Source organism: Choloepus didactylus, chromosome 18, assembly GCF_015220235.1.
Source record: "Choloepus didactylus isolate mChoDid1 chromosome 18, mChoDid1.pri, whole genome shotgun sequence".
NCBI classification, from domain to species: domain Eukaryota; kingdom Metazoa; phylum Chordata; class Mammalia; order Pilosa; family Megalonychidae; genus Choloepus; species Choloepus didactylus.
The window spans coordinates 13424152-13444978 of record NC_051324.1 but is presented as its reverse complement, the minus strand read 5'-3'; positions in this window follow the sequence as shown (position 1 = coordinate 13444978).

Genomic DNA, 20827 nt, shown 5'->3' with positions numbered 1-20827 from the left:
GTGAGGTGAAGACTGATAGGGCCATTACAGGCTCCAAGGTTGAGTGGTGGGTGGAGAATCAGAAATCAGCAAGACAAAAAAAGATGATTGAGATTGAGCAGAATTGGAGCCAAGAACATGTGGCATCTTGGGAACCAAGGGTGGAAAGACATTCTAGGAGTGAACACTCAGGGAGTGAAAGTGGATGTTTTTAGTTGTCAGTATCAAGCAGTAGTTCTCAAAGTGTCATTGCTGGACCAGCAGCATCTGCAGCCTCTGGGAGTCTGTTAGAAATGCAAATTCTCCAACCCCAACCCATACCTACTGAATCTACTTGGTGCCCAGCAATCTGTGTTTTAATAAGTTCTCCAGGTGATTCTGATACATGTTAAAAGTTTAATGATTTCCAGTATAGAAGTTTTAAATATTTTAGTTAGATTTATTTCTAGGCATTTGGTGAATTTTGATGCTATCACAAATGTTATGTTTAAGTTTCTTTTTCTGATTGTTTATTGCTGGTATATAAAAGTACAATTGGTTTATATTGACCTTGAATCCAGCAACCTTGCAAAATTCACTTGTTAATTCTAGTAGATGATTTACAGATTCATTCCTTTGTGACCGTCGAATGGCATGGGATGACAGAGACAAGGCCTTAAGTTTAGAAATTAATAGAAACATCTGTGAACTTAACAGCCATTTCATTGGAGAAAAGGGGTCCAAAGCTAGACTGCTAAGCATTCTATGTGCACTGCTGGGTTCTCATGAGTGTGAACACACACACAGAAAATCATCTAGATATCATTTATATAAAGTGCAGACTGGATTGTGGACAAGCCAGAATCTCCTCCTTTTTCTCACCCTGATGTCATACTTCCTCTAGGGACAAAAGCCAGAGGATGGCATGGGTTGACTAAACGTGATATGCTTCTCAATTAAGGGAAAGTGGCTTTCTCAGATCTGGACAGGATTCCAAACCAACTGGGGTAACCAATCATCCAGGTTTGCCCAGGACTGAGGGATTTCCTGAGATGTGGGACTTGTGGTGCTGAAGCTGGGATGGTCCTAGGCAAACCAGAGTGTTTGTCACCCTAAAGTCTAACTTGGTCTCTTTGGAGCCGAGCAGCCTGGGGAACCAAAGAAATACAAAGAGATCATCATGAGAGTCATTCCTGAGCCCAGGCACTTGTGAAGTAAAGATTGTGAGGACTGTGAATATTCCACAGCCTTTGTGTTCAGGCCACACTCTTCCAACTCTTCAGACCTATAATCCAGCTCTTGTCCAGCCCATTTGCATGCTTCTTTGATCTGTCCTTAATGGATGTTGTGCATACTAGGGGTATGTAGTTAGCAGAGTTCTCCCAGAATCTTTTAGCTGTCATTTTGAACACCAATCATCAGAATCCAGGGGATAGGAAAATGTGACACATCCAGATACCTTCAAGCTATATCATCTACCTAGATGGCAATTCTCAGCCATGCTTCTCCCTTGACAGTTAAGACAGACCAATTCTTATGCTTATTTGTCATTTCCATCTCACAGTCAAGATATAACCACTCTCCATTCAAGAAAGCACGTCTTTCCTCTAACTGGGTGAGACTATTACAGGGATAACTTTGAATTCTTTCCATTTATTATTTTTTAAAGAAAGGAAATCCTTTGCAAATGCCAGTGATTTATTATTAGCAAATTATTACCACCATGATAATAAGTTGTCCCAGAGTACAGTGAATACATTCTTGGGGAGCACCAGTTTTGAAACAAGCCCCTTGCATTAAGAGGACCACTGCATGTGGACGGGTGGTTGCAGAGGTATTAGAATTGACCAAAGTCAGTGGCTATGACATTGAGTTCTGATTCACCATCCCAGATGGAGAGTCAGTGACTACAGTCTCCACACTCCTCCCCATGATGGTATCCATGGCTAAATACACCAGTGAGTCATGGACATCACTCATTACCCCCATCCTCCCTCCATTCCCCCTCCTCTCACTGTGTCTTTGCAAGAGCCCGAGTCACTGAGGAGGGTTATGTCTTCACAGCCCTCTCCCCAACAGGCAGGTTGATGAAGATCCAGGTGTCCTGGTATCTGGTGCAGTAGGGATACTGCCATGCCCCATCACTCACAGGTAGAAAGCTTCAGGAGCAGCCTTGCTGGCAGCCAAGAGACATGGAAAGAATCTGAACACTAAGCCAAGTTTGGGCCCTAGCTTAACCCCTATGAACCTAAGCCTCTTCCATCTCTCAAAATCTACATGAAGAAATCACCATTCTGCAAACAACAATACAATAAGAGATACAGGCAAGAATCATCAAAGGACACTAAAACCATTGGGTAAAATGATGTTGGGGAATGGGATATTTACACAAACTCCAAGCATCATTCCACAAGTCAGCTATTAACCACAAAAGGAAGAAGGTACTTCTGCAAAGGACAGGACTGGTGGATATCGCCTTAACCAAGTGATCAAACTTAGCTTCACCAAAAGTGGGATAAAATTACAATATGTGTTTACTGATATGACACAATGAGAAGTAAACACTTCCTTTATGTGGGATTCTTCCCAAAACTCTCATCTGGATCTAACCATGAGGTGGTAATTAGACATTTCCTGATGGCTTAGACTCTTCAACAATAGCAATGTCATAATTTGTTAAGACAGGGGACTATTTTGGAATAAAAAGGCTAAAGAAAATTGCAATGTGAGATCCTTGATTGATTCTGGATTAAAAAAAATTATAAATAACATTACATTGGACACCTCTTCTGCAGCATTTCAAATTTTCTTGGTCTCACCTCTTTCTCCAGTCATTTGCTTCAGCAAACGTTCCATGCTGGCTTTGATCAGCTTTGTACAGGTGTGACCTGACAATGCCTCATTTCAGACTCTGTGGGCTTCCTGATCCAAGCTCCACTGCTTCTCTTACTCCCCAACATGGAATACCCATGCACAAGCTGGAGGTGCAAGGCTTTCAGTGCTCATAGGGTCACTCTTGACTAAAAAGAGACAGGAGCCAGTGGACAAATGCTTCTCCCCTCATCCTGCAGTGAAGAGCCTAAGATGCATGTCTTAAGGATCAAGCACCAGTTCCCTATAGCAGTGGCCAACTCAATCATCCTCCTCATACTGACTTTTGCTTCTTCTAAAAGTTCTTCACTCATCTGTCCCTTACTCCTCCTTCCTAGAATTTCACTTCTCAACCCACCTGCATTCAAGCATTTATCTCAAGCTCATTTTTCAGGGGAACAAAAGCTAAGACATTTTGGGAACAGTTGAAGAAATTTGAATATAGACTGCATAGCAAATTATATTTTATCAATGTGTCATCATGCCTGCAATTTGCTTTCAAGTAAATTGTCAAGGAAAATTGTGTGCGTGTGTTTGCAGAGAGACAGAGAGTAAGAAAGAATATTAAAAATTAGTGAATCTGAGTGGTGGGGCAAGATGGCAGCAGAAGGCGGTGTGGAATTTAGTTAGTCCCCTAGAGCAGCTAGTAAATAGCCAGGAGCAACTAGAAAATAGTCTGGAACAACTGATGGGAGGACATCCATGACCAGACAGCATCATACACCAGTCAGGAATGGGTGAAACAGCTGAGATTGCAACATAGAACTGTAAGTAAAACTCCCCCAAACTGTGGAGCTGGCACCCCTCCCCCACCAATATAGCAGACTGAGTTGCAAAACCTTGCTATGGGAAAAAGTAGCAGTCACTGCTGGGAACAAGGGAATGTAGCTCAACCAAGCTCCAACTATGGTTTTAATTAATAAATGTGGGCTACTGAATACAGGCTATAAGCACAGATAAACCTGGAGCAAGCAGGAAAGGAATCTGGAGGTTTCTCCTGGCAGAGAGGAGGCAGGGCTGATGGAAAAAAAATACACAAGTAAATAAAAACAAAGGATTCTGTTGAAATCAGAATTCTGGAAAAGAGCTGTGCTCCAAGAAAATGGGCACATAGAACCAGGTACCAATTCTAGTTCTTGCCTGGTGAACTGGAGGGCTGGGGACTGACTCTGAAAAGGGGACTTCTTGCTTCCCCCCCCCCTTTTTAATCTCTCACTCTAAATAGCTCATTAGAGAAAGTCTTAGTCTTTTTCAGTTGTCAGCACTGACCCATGGAATGGTGGAGTTAAGATAGAGAGTCAAAGGAAAAACTCAACTGTAGGAGACAACTCTCTGAAGGGCTTATCTTTCCTAAGAATAGAGAGGGGTGGGACCCAGCTCATGTGGATGCTGTCCCTCAGAGAACTCAAACCCCAGGGTCTGGGGTGGGAGGAGGGGACAGAAACAGCTTAAGCTGGGCTTCTGACACCCTCAGTCCCTGGTGGGGTCAGGGTCCACTGAGAATTAAATACACCATACCTCTTTAAACCAATGGAGAGCTGCAGGCTGACAAGCACCACCTGCCAGGCAGGATAGGAAAATCACAGAGGCTAGAGGCCTCACAGGAAAGTCTGATAATCTCACCCTCAGGGAAACCTGATACTGAATACAGTCTCCTCCTGAGACCTGGGCCCATCTGGGAAAATCTGATTGGGATAATCAAGGAAACCAGATATCTAGACAACAAAAAATTGCAAATCACAATAGGAAAAGCAAAGATATGGCCCAGCCAAAGGAACAAACTTACACTTCAACTGAGACACAGGAGTTGAAACAACTAATTATTAATCAAACAAATCTCCTAAATCAATTCAAAAATCAAATCAGTGAGTTGAGGGAAGACATGGCAAAAGAGATGAAGGCTATGAAGAAGTCACTGGGCAAATATAAGGAAAAATCGAAAGTTTGAAAAAACAATCAGCAGAACTTCTGGGAATGAAAGGCACAATAGAAGAGATGAAAAACATAACAGAGATATACGACAGCAAATTTAAAGAGGCAGAAGACAGGATTCATGAATTGGAGGACAGAAATCTGAAATCCTACACACAAAAGCACAGATTGGGAAAAGAATGGAAAAATATGAGCAGGGTCTCGGGGAACTGAATGACAACTTGAAGTACACAAATATGCATGTCATGGGTGTCCCAAAAGGAGAAGAGAAGGGAAAAGGGGCAGAAAGAATAATGGAGGAAATAATCACTGAAAATTTCCATTTCTTACAAAAGACATAAAATTACAGAACCAAGAAGCTCAGCATACCACAAACTTAATAGATCTGAGTAGACTGACTCCAAGACACTTAATAATCAGATTATCCAATGTCAAAGACAAAGAAAGAATTCTGAAAGCAGCAAGAGAAAAGCAATCCATCATATACAAAGGAAGCCCGATAAGACTACATTAAGATTTCTCAGTAGAAACCATGGAGGCAAGAAAGCAATGGTCTGATACATTTAATATACTGAAAGAGAAAAACTGCCAACCAAGAATTCAATATCTGGCAAAACTGTCCTTCACAAATGAGGGAGAATTTAAAACATTTTCAGACAAACAGACACTGAGTTGTGAACAAGATACCTGCTCTACAAGAAACTAAAGTGAGCACTACAGGCAGATAGGAAAAGACAGGAGAGAGAGCTTTGGAGAAGAATGTAGAAATGAAGACTATCAGTAATGCTAAAGAGAGAGAGAGATGGAAAAAATAAAATAAAGTAAGATATGACATAAAAAATCCAAAAGAAAAAATGGTGGACAGTAGGCATTATACTGTGTGAAATTACCCAGAATCAAAAGGACAGATACTGTATGGTCTCATTAATATGGACTAACAATGAAGAGTGGAATTTGAGAGTTGAAAACACAAGTTATTAGGAGATAGAAAGAGGTTAGAGATTGGGCAATTGATGCTGAAGGAGTACAGAAGGTTCAACAGGATTGATTGTATAGATCCAGAAATGGATAGCACAATACTATGTGATGGTAGCACAATAGCATAAGTACTCTGAACAAAAATGAGTGTGAATATGGTTGAAAGAGTAAGACTAGGTGCATGTATGACACCAGAAGGAAAGATAGAAGATAAAGACTGGGATTGTACAGCCTTGCAAAACCTAGAGTGGTCACTGATGGTGATTTAAGTGTACAAATATAAGAATGTTTTTAAATGAGGGAGAACCAATGAATGTCAACATTGTAAGGCGTTGAAAATTGGATGGTATAGGGGAAAAAAAACAATCAATGCAAACTAGAGACTATAGTTAATGGTAACATTGAATGATGATTCTATTAATTGTAACAAAGGTAATATACCAAAGCTAAAGGTCTGTAAGAAGGGGATATAAGGAAGTGATGTGAGATTCTTGCTGGGGATGATGTTGTTGGACCTTTTCATTGTATTTTATTTTTATTTTTCTTCTATCTTTTGTATTTTTATTCTTCATTTTTTTCTCCTTTTCCTCTTTCTTTGGGGAAGAGATGGAAATGTCGTGATATAGATTGTGGTGGTGAATGCATAATTATGTGATTATACTAGAAATCATTGATTGCTTACTTAGGGTGGATTCCATAGTGCATGAAAAAAACTTAAAAAATAAACAGGGATACAAGTGCTGGAGAAAATGTGGAGAGAGGGATATATCTATTCCTTGTTGGTAGGGAAGTAGAATGGCACAGCCCATCTGGAGGGCAGTGTTGTGGTTCCACAGGAAGCTAACTATGGAATTACCATATGGTCCTGCAATTCCATTGTTGGGTATATACTTGGAAGAACTTAGAGCAGGGACATGAGTGAACATTGCACACTGGTGTTTATGGCAGCTGTATTCATGATTCACAATGGATGGATGTAGCCTAACAGTACATCAACTGATAAACAGAATGGTGAACTGTCATGTGTACATACAATGGAATACCAAGCTGCAGCAAGAAGAAATGAAGCTGTGAGGTATGCACCTAGTTGAATGGACCTTGAGGACAGTATGTTGAGAGAAATAAGCCAGAATCCCATTATAATGCCTCACTAATATGGACTGACTATAATGTGCAAACTCTGAGAATTGAATCTGACAGCATAGGTTATCAGGGGAAGGCTTATGGTAAAGGTTCCTAGATTGTCAGCTCTTACAGCAGTCACATCTATTCCTGAGATGTAATGATTATCTCTAAAGTCTGAGATGCTGAGCTGTTTGTGGATAACCTGGTTGGTCCCTGTAACTTTGGGCGTCTGTGTGCCACCTGAGACTCAGTTCCAGAGTTCAGCATTACCCCATAAAGTGAATGTTAAAAAGCTGAAAAAGAGATCAGACTTCAATTAGAGATATGAATGAAATGGACTTGATTAGAACTAAGGTAAACCAGACTAAAAGGACAAGGATGATATTGACTGTTTTAAAACTTCAACTTCTGTGTGAGACCAAAGAAAGAGATGCTTATTTGGTGCAAAATCTATACTTTCTGTACACACTATATAATTTAACTTGTGTGGTCAGTTTATTCAAGCACTATAATTACATGGAACCTTCAATAGGGGGCAAGATCTGGTTGGTTTGAACAGGGTAGAATGAAACTCCAATACATCCCAGAGTAATTTGGGCAGAGAATGAAGAGTATTTGCAGTCTCCTTGAGGGCCTGGAGAAAAATGAAGAAAGATTAAACTTCCCCACCCGGGGAATTCCTGATATTTTCACAAACATTGGGGAATACTATTTTACTAGGCCAAGTCCTCAATCTTGGGGCTTGCCTTATGAAGCTTGTTACTACAAAGGAGAGGCTAAGCCTACCTATAATGGTGCCTAACAGTCACTCCCAGAGAACCTCTTTTGTTGCTCAGATGTGGCCTGTATCTCTTCAAGCCCACTAGTCAGGTAAACTCACTGTCCTCCCCACTATGTGGAACCTGACTCCCAGGACTGTAAACCTCCCTGGCAAAGTGGAACATGACTCCCGGGGATGAGCCTGGATCCAGAATCGTGGGATTGAGAAAAACTTCCTGACCAAAAAGAGGAAGAGAAATTAAACAAAATAAAGTTTCAGTGGCTGAGAGATCTCAAATGGAGTCAAGAGGTCATTCTGGAGGTTATTCTTATGCATTCTATAGATTACCCTTTTTAGTTTTAATGTAGTAGAATAACTAGAAGGAAATACCTGAAACTCTTGAACTGCAATCCAGTATCCTTGATTCTTTTTTTTTTTGTTTGTTTGTTTGTTTTTAACAATAAGAAAAAATGTGATAAAAAGAAAAATAACAAGTCATACCATACAATATAATAGTAAGGACAGCAAATAACACCACTACCAAGAATCTCATATTTCTCCCCTATATCCCCCTCTCATATACATTTAGCATTGGCATATTGCCTTTGTTACATTTAATGGAGGTATATTATAATGTTACTGTTGACCATAGACTCCAGTTTGCTTTGATTATGTTTTTTCCTGAATACCATCCCTTTTTCAACTCTCTACATGGTTGACATTCATTTGCTTTCCCACATGCAAAAACATTTTTATATTTGTATATTTAGTAACAGTCATTGGCCACTCCAGTTTTTGCCACGTTTATACAGTCCCAGTCTTTATCATCTATCTTTATCTCTCATGTCATGCATTCTCCTATCCCACCTCTTTCAGCTTTACTCACAGACATCTTTGTTCAGTGTACTTACAATACTGTGCTACCATCACACAGTATTATGCTATCTATTTCTGGATCTATGCAATCAATCCTAAACACTCTGTAGTCCTTCAGCATCAAATGGCTGGTCTCTGCCCTCTTTCTATCTCCTGGTTGCTGTGTTGTCAGCTTTTAACTCCCAAAGTTTGTTCATTAATGTCTGTTCATATTAGTGAGACCATACAGAATCTGTCCTTTTGTTTCTGGCTAACTTCACTCAACATAATGTCCTCAAGGTTCATCCACATTATTACATGATCCATGTCTTTGTTCTGTCTTACAGATGCATAATATTCTATCATGTGTATATACCACAGTTTGTTTATCCACTTGTCCTTTGATGGACATTTGGGCTGTTTCCATCTCTTAGCAATTGTGAATAATGCTGCAATAAACATCGGTTTACAAATGTCAGTTTGTGTCTTAAGTTTCAGTTCCTCTGAGTATATACCTAGCAATGGAATAGCTGGGTCATATGGCAAATCTATATTTAGCTTCCTGAGGAACCTCCACATTGTCTTCCAGAGTGGTTGCACCATTCTACATTCCCACCAACAATGAATAAGTGTGCCTCTTTCTCCACATCCTCTCCAGCACTTGTCATTTTCTGTTTTTTGGATAATGGCCATTCTGGTAGGTGTGAGATATCACATTGTCGTTTTGATTTGCATTTCCTTAATAGCCAGTGAAGTTGAGCATTTTTTTCATATGTTTTTGAGCCATTTGTATTTCCTCTTCAGAAAAAATGTCTGTCCATGTCTTTTGCCCATTTTTTTATTAAATTCAGTTTTATTGAAATACATTCACACACCATACAATCATCCATGATATACAATCCACTGTCCACAGTATGATAACATAGTTATGTGTTCATCACCACAATCTATCTCTGAACATTTTCCTTACATCAGAAAGAACCAGAACAAGAATAAAAAATAAAAGTGAAAAAAGAACACCCAAATCATCCCCCCATCCCACCCCATTTGTCCTTTAGTTTTTATCCCCATTCCTCCACTCATCCATACACTAGATAAAGGGGGTGTGATTCACAAGGTCTTCACAATCACACTGTCACCCCTTGTAATCTACATTATTATATAATTGTCTTCAGGAGTCCAGACTGCTGGGTTAGAGTTTGGTAGTTTCAGGTATTTACTTCTAGCTATTCCAATACATTAAAGCCTAAGAGATGTTATCTATATAGTGCATAGGAATGTCCACCAGAGTGACCTCTCGACTCCATTTGGAATCTCTCAGCCACTGAAACTATTTCTTCTCATTTTGCATCCCCCTTTTGGTCAAGAAGATACTCTCAGTCCCACGATGCCGGGTCCACATTCATCCCCGGGAGTCATACTCTGCATTGCCAGGGAGATTTACAACCCTGGGAGTCGGGTCCCACGTAGTGGGAAGTTTTGCCCATTTTTTAATTGGATTGTTTGTCTTTCTGTTATTGAGATGCAGGATTCCTTTATATATTCGGGATATTAAACCCTTATGTGATATGTGGTTTCCAAATATCATCTCCCATTGTGTAGGTTGCTTTTTTACTTTTCTGACAAAGTCCTTTGATGTACAAAAGTGTTTAATTTTGAGGAGATCCCATTTGTCTATTTGTTCTTTGGTTGCTCACGCCTTGGGTGTGAGTCCAAAGAAAACACCTCCTATCACAAGATCTTTAAGATATTGCCCTACATTTTCTTCTAAGAGTTTTATGGTCTTGGTGCTAATGTTTAGGTCTTTGATCCAATTTGAGTTAATTTTGGTATAAGGTGTGAGATGGACATCCTCTTTCATTCTTTTGGAAAATGGATATCCAGTTCTCCAAACACCGTTTATTGAACAGGCTGCTCTTTCCCAGTTGCTTCGGCTTCACTGCAGTATCCTTGGTTCTTGAAGATGATCCTATAACTATATAGGTCATATGGTGTGACTGTGTGATTGCAAAAACCTTGTGGCTTGCACTTCTTTTATCGAGTGTATGGACAAATGAGTAGAGAAAAGGGGGACAAAAAGTAAATGAATAATAGGGGGGAAAAGGAGTATGAGATGTCTTGGGTGTTCTTTTCTTTTATTTTTATTCTCATTCTTATTCTTATTCTTTTTTGGAGTAATGAAAATGTTCAAAAAATTGATTGTGGTGATGAATGCACAACTACATGATGATACTGTGAACAATTAATTGACTGTACACTTTGGATGATTTATGCTATGTGAATATATCTCAATAAAATTGAATTAAAAAAATTAGTGAATCTAGGTGACACGAACCTAGGGTAGGTGGGTGTTTATTTTACTATTCTTCCAACTTTTCTGCAGGTTTGACATTTTTCTAAATAGAAAGTTGGGAGTATATGAGTGTTGAGTTGAACTGGAGTGTATTTCACCCAGTGTCCCATGACCTCCATCGCCAGCCCCTCATCCCGCCCCATCCAGAGTGGCGGGCACCCACCATACTGCTCCAGAACGGCTCCTCTCATCTGGAGATCAAGCAGTGTCCTGAGGGAAGGCTTGAGAGATTCCACTCTCTGGAGTCTAGAAACTTGTTTTAAGAGCTTGTATCTGCCCTTGCTGGGGTCCTTGTTATGGACCCTCATGATCCTAGGGCTCCTGGATTCAACCTTCTGAGCTTTCCTGAGTAAGCTTCAGCTTCTGAGCCACATTGCAGTGCAGGGAACATCAGTGACCCCCAAATCTGGATTTCTATGCATTCCTTTGTATTGGTTATTAGCTGCATAACCAAATTACCCCCAAAACTTAGTGGCTTAAGACAACAAATATTTCTTTTCTCTGTTCCTGGGAGTCAAGAATCTGGAGGCAGCGTAGCTGTGTGGTTCTGGCTTGGTCTCTCAGGAGAGTGGATTCAGGGTGCCAGTTGGAGCTACAGTCATCTGAAGCTTGATTGAGGCTGGAAGGTTCTCTTCCAAGTCAATAACGTGTCTGTTGGCCTCAGCTTCTTGTCTTGTGGTCCTTTCCATGGAAATGCTGACAACATGGCAGCTGATTCCCTCAGAGCGAGCAAGAGAGAGAGAGAGAGAGAGAGAGAGAGCCCAAGATAGAAACCACAGTGTCTTTTAAACCGAATTTCAAAAAACATATACCATCAATTCTGCTGTATTCTGGGGGTCACACAGATGAGTCCTGGTACAACATGGGAGGGGACTGTACAGGATGTGAAGACGAGACGAGGAGGCAGGGATCATTGAGGACAAGCCTGGAGGCTGGCACCACATCCCTAAACTGTGTCTGACTTCTGAAATCTGCTGGGACACAGTTTGGGATGCCATGGGAGTTCCACCCCACCCCCCTCCACCACAAACACACACACACACACACACACACATCCCTCCTTAAACAGATTAGTGGTGCTACCTTCCTCAGTTATCCTTGTTGGGTGATGCTTCAAGCAGTGCTCAGCTGCCTGGGTGGAGGCCACCTGGAATGAGGGTGCTGAGTCAAGCAGTCAGGTTTCCTTAGACAAGGAGGACAAGGGGGAGAAAGGAGTGGGTGATCATTACAATGGGACATTGCATCTAAGCAGGGTGAGGAGGACTGTGAAGTCAGGAGGACAGGATGAAGAGTTAACAAGTGGTCATCACTGGTCAGAAATCTCCATGGGGCTCCGGAACCGGAGAGCTTCCAATAGTGTTTATTGTTGGAGATGACAAAAATTAAGCCTGAATGTGGATGTGATTGAGGGGGGAGGGGAGAGAAAAAATGGTCATAGGAGAGTTGGTCAAAGAAACTCTTTAAGTTTTCTATATACGCATTATTTTTTCTATATCGTATTGTATCCTTGGAGATTTCTCCTACTCGCATGTCTATTTTTACTTATTTGTGCTTCTTTTTCCTTTATTATTTCCTTAATTAGGTTAGCAAATGACTTACTTATTTTATTGCCCTTTCCCCCCACCAAAGTATTAGCTCTTGGATTTATTTACTAGCTCTACTATAGTTAGTTCATTAATTTCTGCCCTTATTTATGGCAGTTCCTTCTTCTATTCTCCTTAAGCTTATTTTGTTCTTGTTTGTCCTAATTTCTGGAGCTGAGCCCTTAACTAATTTGTCTTCATTTTTTTTTAATTAATAATGGAAGTCTTTAAGATCACTACTTTTCTTCTAAGTGTTGCTGTAGTTGTAATGTAGCCCATAAGATAAGATATTTGGCATTTTCATTGATTGTGTTTTTTAAATATTTTGCAATTTTGCTTTGGATTTCCCGACATGAGACTTAATAAGAAATTTTTTTTTTTAGGTTACAGGTTTTTGTCACAATTATATTTTATTATAATTATTGTCTGATGTTATCAAATTATAATCAGAGTATATCTTCTTTATTTCTACTCTTGGGAATGCATTGAGGGTTATTTTGTGGTCTGATATCCTATATGGCCAATTTGATAAATATTCCAACATACACTTCAGGGCTAGGAGGAGTGAGTTAGCCATTTTTTAGGTATAGCTCTAGTTTGTATATTTATAAAGTTTTACTTTATTAGTTATGAGATTTAGGTCCTCTGTAGCCATGTTTCTTTCTATCTATTTGAACTATCACGGGCTGAGAAATGAAGTTACCTATTAGTATTATGTTTTTCTCTATCTTCCTCTTTTTTTTTTTTTTTATTTTTGCTCTAGGAATTTGATTGCTGTGTTTTGATATAAAAACATTCCTGATAAATCATTGAGGATTGCACCCTTGTTAGTATAAAAAGGCTCTTCTTTGCCTTTTGTTTGATGATTTTTGCGTTAAACTCAGCCTTATCTGATACTGAGATCTTGACATCTGCCTTACTTTCACTGCACTTGGGAAGTATGCATTCAACCATACTTTTATTTTTCAGTCTCTCTGTGGCACTTGGTTTTAGATGCTCCTGTCTGCAGCATGTAATTTGCCTTTGCTTTTTTATGCAATCTGAGACACTTTTCCTTTAACAGGAGTGTTTATTTCATTTGCAATAACAGATAAGACATTCATGTTTGTTCATAATCCTGTCATCATTTTTATGGTCTGCATTTTTGCTTTTAATGCTTCTCTTTTCATTGTTTCAAAAATGTTTTTGTTATATGGCCTGATTTCTTTATTTTCTTTCAAATGTTTCCTCCTGATAATTTGAAAGGTAACTTGTTCTTATTTCTCTTAATGGATATATTTTTAACGTTATTTGCAGTTGATCCTCATTATTCTCTGATTCTGTATTTGCAAATTCCCCTATTTGCTAAAAATTATATGTAACCCTAAAATCAATGCTCAAAGCATTTTTGCAGCCATCTGTGGACATGCACAGAGCTGCAAAAAAAAAAAAAAAATTTGAGTCACTCAATACACACGTTCCCAGTGGAGGTGAAGAAGGCAACAGCCTGTTTCTTGTTTCAGCTTTCATGCTGTAAATAAGTGTCCTTTTCATGATGGATTTAGTACTGTACTTCTGCCCCTTTTTGTGCTTTTTTGGGTGATTTCACTAAAATGGCCCTCAAGCACAGTGCTGCAGTTCTGTATAGTGTTCCTAAGTGCAGGAAGGCTGTGATACACCTAACAGAGGACATACATGTATTTGATGAGAGTCGTTTAGACATGAGTTATGGTGCTTGAATCCATAATATATTATAATTATTATAATAGTATATATTCTAGTAATTATAATATAATGTAATTATTGAACCAATAATACAAATTAAATAAGGTGTCTTTAGACGGGAACACACATACAACAAGGTTATGTGTTGATCAGTTGCAGACCCCTTCTGCAGGCACACCCTGACAGCACAATGCCTCACAAAAGTGCCCTCCACCTCTCGCATGCTCTCCAGGGCTTCCCTATTGAGGCTGAGGCATGGGACATCAGGAGACCTTGGAAGTTGCCCTCACCTGTGCAATGTGGAAGTTCAAGGATGTTACCCTGTGGAGTGAACTTCTAACTACTGGGAGATGGAAGCTGGTGAACCAAGGCTTGTCCCAGCTCTGCCTTCTGATGTGGCAACTGGACCTGAGCATCCATGCCTGCTCCTTCCCCATTACAAAGCCCGGGGGCCAAAGCTGGCTTTTGGGGGAGTCAGAGGCCTGCTGGAGTGTATTTATCTATGGCTCTCAGATTCCTGTTGCCACATGTTTGTAAGGCACACTGCAAACCCCATTGCTCATTAAAGCAACTGTCACTGTGAGGATGTTCACAGCCAGTTTGCAAGCTCCACCATCCTAGCAGCTGTCACCGAAACCTCCCCAGTCCCATCCACCCTGCCTGCTTTTGGTTGGACATGGGACCTGCACACCCAGTCCCAGGATACCGAAAAAAGCCAGGTGTGTGTGTGGTGGGGGGTGGGTGGCAGAGAAATCACAGAGTCAAGTTTAGTCTCTTTTTTTATCACCCTCAAAATTTCCCCAAGCCCCATAGAACACTCCAGTTTCTGGAATACTTTTAAATAGTCTGTTCCAATTCATAAGAATAATTAATGTGATTGACCCTCCTAACAGCTCTGGGAGTACAAGTATGAGCTCAGGGAACCAGGGCTCCCAAGGTTTTCCTGGCAGTGCTGGGATGGCAGCCCCAGCCTCCTGACCCCAGCCAGGCTCTGCCCTCTGTTCTCTGCTGCTCCCTGCAACACATGAGCCAGGAAGAGGGCACACATGGGGCTGGGAGAGAACGGATGATCTTCAAGCTTCCTTTAGGAGATCATAAATAGCCCCAATTACCCTTTTCTCCACTGTATGCCAACATAAAAAAGTGGGATGAGACAATCATTTCTGCTTTTCAAAGAAGCACAGAGCAAGAAAGGAAAAGGGGCAGAGTCCAATGTTTTAAGACTGGAAGTTATAAACTTTTTATTAAGGCAGACTGCTTTTATCATTAGCGTGTAATGAATTATTCTCAGCTTTCACTGCCTTGGTAATTGTCTCTCCAAAGAATCTCATTAAACATTGCTGGATACTTTTGATCATTATTAATAAAAGTGATAACTTGGAATGATCTCGCACTACTCATCGAGGCTGCAAACCTGGAGCATTACCATAGATAATTAATGACAGCTGGGAATCTCCAGGGACAACCATCAGGAGTGTCTTGTCTTTGTTCTTCCCAGCAGGACCATCCTAGGTGAGGGAAAAGGTTTGCCAAGTAGAGTCAGACAGTCTAATGTAATCACCTGGTGGCTTGGATCCCTGCACCACCATTCCTGGGCGTGGGTCTGTGGTCATGTTTATTTGTTTTTCTGAGCATCATTTTTCTCCTCTGGGTTGTTATAATGATTAGTGAGAAAAAGAACTTCAAGAAATATAGAAAATGCTCATAAAATGCCAAGCAATGTTAGTATCAGTCAAGAAATATGACCTCAGATATTTTTATTCAAAACTCAAAATTGTGAAACTTTGTCTGGAAGCTTCTATACTAGCCATCACCAGTTGATGGCAGCCCATTTGAATTAGGATTCCTTTCTGTTATTATATATGGATAATGTAGATTATGCATTTCCATGTGCCAGGCACACTGCTAAGACCTATATTTATGAACCATCTCATTTGATGCTTATGACAATTCTAGGAAGTAGGAACTATAATCCTCATTTTACAGATGGGGAAGAATAAGGTCAGAGAGGCAATTCTACTTGTCCAAAGGCACTCAGCTAATAAGCAGTGGAGTTGGGATTCAGCACCAATGGGCTCTCCCAACCTTCTCACATTTATTTCAGACTTCTGGGGTGCAAAGCAACCTTTATGAAAGCAGAGAACTGATGGCCTTGGAATCCACTCTATTCCACCCCCAACCTTCTCCATATGAGCCAGAAGAAGATTCCAAGATTTCCCAGGGTGTTTTCTAACACCCAGATGTATGATAAATAGAGCATCTCCCACCTGGTGGCAGATGGACCTCACTCTGGCCTCCTCCCCAGACAGCCCCTCCCATAGCACCCTGGAAGCACATCAAGCTTTGGCTGCTATGACCTTGGGCACAGCTCACCCTGGGCACATTTTGTTTTGGGAAAAGAGCGCATACTAAAAGTTTTCCCCAACACATGCTTATGAGCCCCTGGCCTATAGCCACCTTTGTTCCTCCACCATCTATGACTTGTGGAGTGGCTGCCACTGGGGTAGATAGACTCAAATAGAATCCCTGCTGTCCATAGCTGTGAGGTAGCTGCAGCTCTCTGGACATACTTTCCCCTAAAAAACACTCACCCTGGCATTTACTGCCTGTTTAATCAGAATCACAAGGGGCCCCATTGTAAGGAGGTTTGGGGAAGAACTGACTGGTCTTCCCCTATTTCACCTTTCAGGGCTGGTCCCACTGCTCATTCAGTGAGATAGACCAGGCAATGTCCAGTCCTTACCAGGCTGCTTCTAAATTTTAGTCCTGAGCCAGATTGTATTTTCCAAAAATAGTCCATCAATATCTCCCATCCTACCTGCTCTTCTCATCATCTGATTTGGATTCTCCTTCCATTCAGAGGTGGGGTCCATGTCCCCTCTCCTTATAGCTGGAAGGGTTTGTTGCTATGTGACTTCCAAGGCTAAGTCATAAAAGACAATACAGCTTCCCATATGATTTTCCGGGGTCATATTTAAGTGAGTGAATCAGTCCTAGGGCACCTTGGCCTCTTCAATCAACACCCAACATTCAGCAGGCTGTTTCTGAAGGTACCAGGGCCATTGCTGGAGAAAAAATAGATTGTTTTCCTTTGTCCCTTAGTCACAGCCACAGAACATTTCAGGCTCTAAGAAGTCTTTACAAAAGATTGTTGGTTTTATCATGGTTGCATCAGAATCAAGCCTGTTATCTGAAGATTGCCCTGTGCTAAGCTTGCCCTAGCAAGCAAAACATCTCCTGGGAAACAAGGGCCTCCATGCCTTCCCCCTTCCTTCATGCTTGGCTCCTGCTCCTCATCCCAGAGTCTGCACATGGTTGTTTTCAGGCTGAATCGGAATTTTAAATATCAGATGTGTTTAGGATAAAATTAGGTGCCTTTTTTAAGCAAAAGAAAAAAAAAGCAAAATGGTATATTTAAATGCAATTATATCCATAATTGAATTAAATATGAATGGCCTAAACAACTCAATTAAAATAAGAACTGTCAAATTAGATTTACAAAAAGTATGACTCAAGCATACAGGAAATACACTTTAAGTATAAAGACATAGATCAAAAGGAAAAGAATGGGAAAATTTATATCTTGCAAAAATTAATCAAAAAAAGCCAGAGTGACTATATTGATATCAAACCATGCAGACTTCAGAACAAGAAATATTACAAGAGATAAAGAGGGACGTCATATAGTAAAGAAGACACAACAATCCTTAATGAACATGCACCTAACAAGAGAGCTTCAAAATACATAAAACAAAAGCTGATTGATCTGGTAGGAGAAATAGACTAATCCACAGTTATGGCTGGAGACTTCACCACTCTAGTAGTAATCAATAGAACATGTAGATAGAAAATCAGTAAGGATATAAGTGACCTGAGCAACAGAATCAGAGAACATGACCATGAACTATCTTCCAGAAAACAAGAAGAGGAGGGACGACATTCCAACTCATTTTGTGAGGACATGATAACCCTAATAATTAAGCCAGTCAAAGAAATGATAAGAAAAGAAAACTACAGACCAACATCCCTCATGTATATAGGCACAAAAATCCCTAATGAAATATAAACAAATTAAATCCAAAACTATATTAAAAGGACATATCATTACCAAATGGGGAATATCTCAAGAATTCAAGCTGATTAAAAAAACTAATCACTGTAATACGTCATTGCAACAGACTAAAAATGAAAAATCATATGATCAGCTCAATAAATGCTGAAAAAGCACTTGGCAATATTCAATATCTATATTTGATATTTTTTAAAAACCTCCACAATCTAGGAATAGGAGGAACTTCTGCAACCTCATACAAAAAATCTATGAAAAAACTTTCAGCTAACATCATGCCCAATGATGAATAACTAAATACTTTCCCTCAAATACTGAGAGCAAGCCATGGATGTCTGGTTTCACCACTCCTATTCAATATTGTACTAGAAATTCTATCAGTGCAAAAGGCAAGAAAAAGAAATCAAAGGCATATAGGTTGGAAAGGAAAAATCATAACTCTATTTAACAGTTGACATGACTGTTTATGAGGAAATCCCCCAACTCTACAAAAAGTTAATTTAAAAAATAAGTGAATTCAGGAAGATTGGCTGCAGAATATGAAGTCAGTTGGTTATCTATATACTACCAATGAACAATTAGAATTGAAGTTTTTAAAACAATGCCATTTATAATAGCATCAAAGACATAAACTACTTGGGGATAAACATAATAAAATATATGCTGGACTTTTATCCTTAAGCCTGCAAAACATTTATTGAGATAAATTAAAAAGAAACCTAAATAAATGGAGTGATATACTATGGTTATTGGATTAAAAGCTGTTAAGATATCAGTTTTCCCCAAATTGATCACAATCCCAGACAAAATCTCAGGAGCCTGTTTTACAAAAATTAACAAGTTGACTATAAAATTTATATTAAAAATAAAGGACTTAGAGTAGCCAAAGCATTTTGAAAAAGAACAAAGTTGAAGAGCTTACATTACCTGATTTCAAGACTTACTATAAAATTACCGTAGTCAAGGCACCACGTACTGGCAGAAGCATAGACACACAGATCAATAGAAGTGAAGAACAGAAAGTCCATATATAGACCTAGACATGTACAGTCAATTGATTTTCTATAAAGGTGCCAGGGAAATTCAATGGAGAAAGAATACCTTCCAAACAAATAATGTTGGAAAAATTAGACATTCATGTGCAAAAAAATGAACATCAACCCCTAACTTGCTCCATACTCAAAAATTAACTTGAAGTGAATTATAATCCTAAAGTTAAATCCTAACTCTTTAAAACTTCTAGAAAAAAACCTTTGTGACTTTGGGTTAGGCAAAGATTTCTTAGGATAGGAAAAGCACAAACCATAAAAAAAATTGATAAACGGGATTTCATCAGAAATTAAAACTTCTGGCCTTTGAAAGATATTAAGAAAATTAAACACAAGCCAGAAATGGAAAGAAAATATTTGTGAAATGCCTGTTACAGGACTTGTGTCCAAAATATATAAAGAACTCTAACTCAATAAGAAGAAAACAAACTGCACAATTAAAAATGGGCAAAAGCTCAAACAGATGTTTTCCACTCAAGAAGATACACAGACGGCAAATAAGCACATGAAAGATGCTCAACACATTAACAAGAGGGAAATGCAAGTTAAAACCAATATAAAATATCACAGAAAATCAACTAGAATAGCCAACATTTTAAAAAGAGAGAAAAGCAAGTGCTAGCAAGGATGCAGAGCAACTGAAACTCTCATCATTGCTGGTGGGGATGCAAAATGGTACAGCCACTTTTGGAAAATAGTTTGGCAGTTTCATATGATAAACATATATTTGCTATATGTGATGGTTGGGTTCATGTGTCAACTTGGCCAGGTGATGGTGCCCAGTTGTCTGGTCAAGCAAGCACTGGCCTAACCATTACTGTAAGGACATTTGTGGCTGCTTAATAAACCAGAAGTCTGGTTTATTAAATCATCAGTTAATTGATTGCATCTGTGGCTGATTACCTCAATGAAGGGAATGTCTTCCTCTATGAGTGGATTCAATCAGCTGGATTTAATCTAATCAGTTGAAGACTTTTAAGGGAGAAGAGAGAGAACTTTCACTTCTTTTTTTAGCCAGCCAGGCTTTCCTTCTTAATTCACTGAAGGCCCTCATCAGAGTGCCAGCTCACAGCCTACCCTACAGAATTTCTCTTCAGCCGGCCAGCCTATCCTGGGGAGTTCATTGAAGACCTTCATCGGAGTTGTTTACTCTCTGCTTGGTTCTCCTGGGTGCAAACTCTGGATTATGTATCTTAGCTTAGAATCTCCAGACATCTTACTGTCTGCATCTCCCAGTGTCTCCAATCATCTGGGTCTGGGTTGGCTCTTGGCTTCTCTCCAAAATGTCTCTCTCAGGTTCTCTGAGCTTCTCCTCTCCATGAGCTCTCTTAAAGGACTCCAGTGAACTAATCACTAGATAAGTGGGATCACACCTCCATGAAAATTATCCAATCAAAAGGTCTTGCCTACAGCCGGCTGAGTCACAGCTCCATGGAAACAACCTAATCAAGCATCCCACCCTAATCAAAAGACTAATAAGTCTCTCCCCACAAGATTACATTAAGGAACATAGCTTTTGTGGGGGACATAATAGATTCAAACCAGCCCACCATATGATCAAGAAATCCCACTCCTGACTATTTATGCACC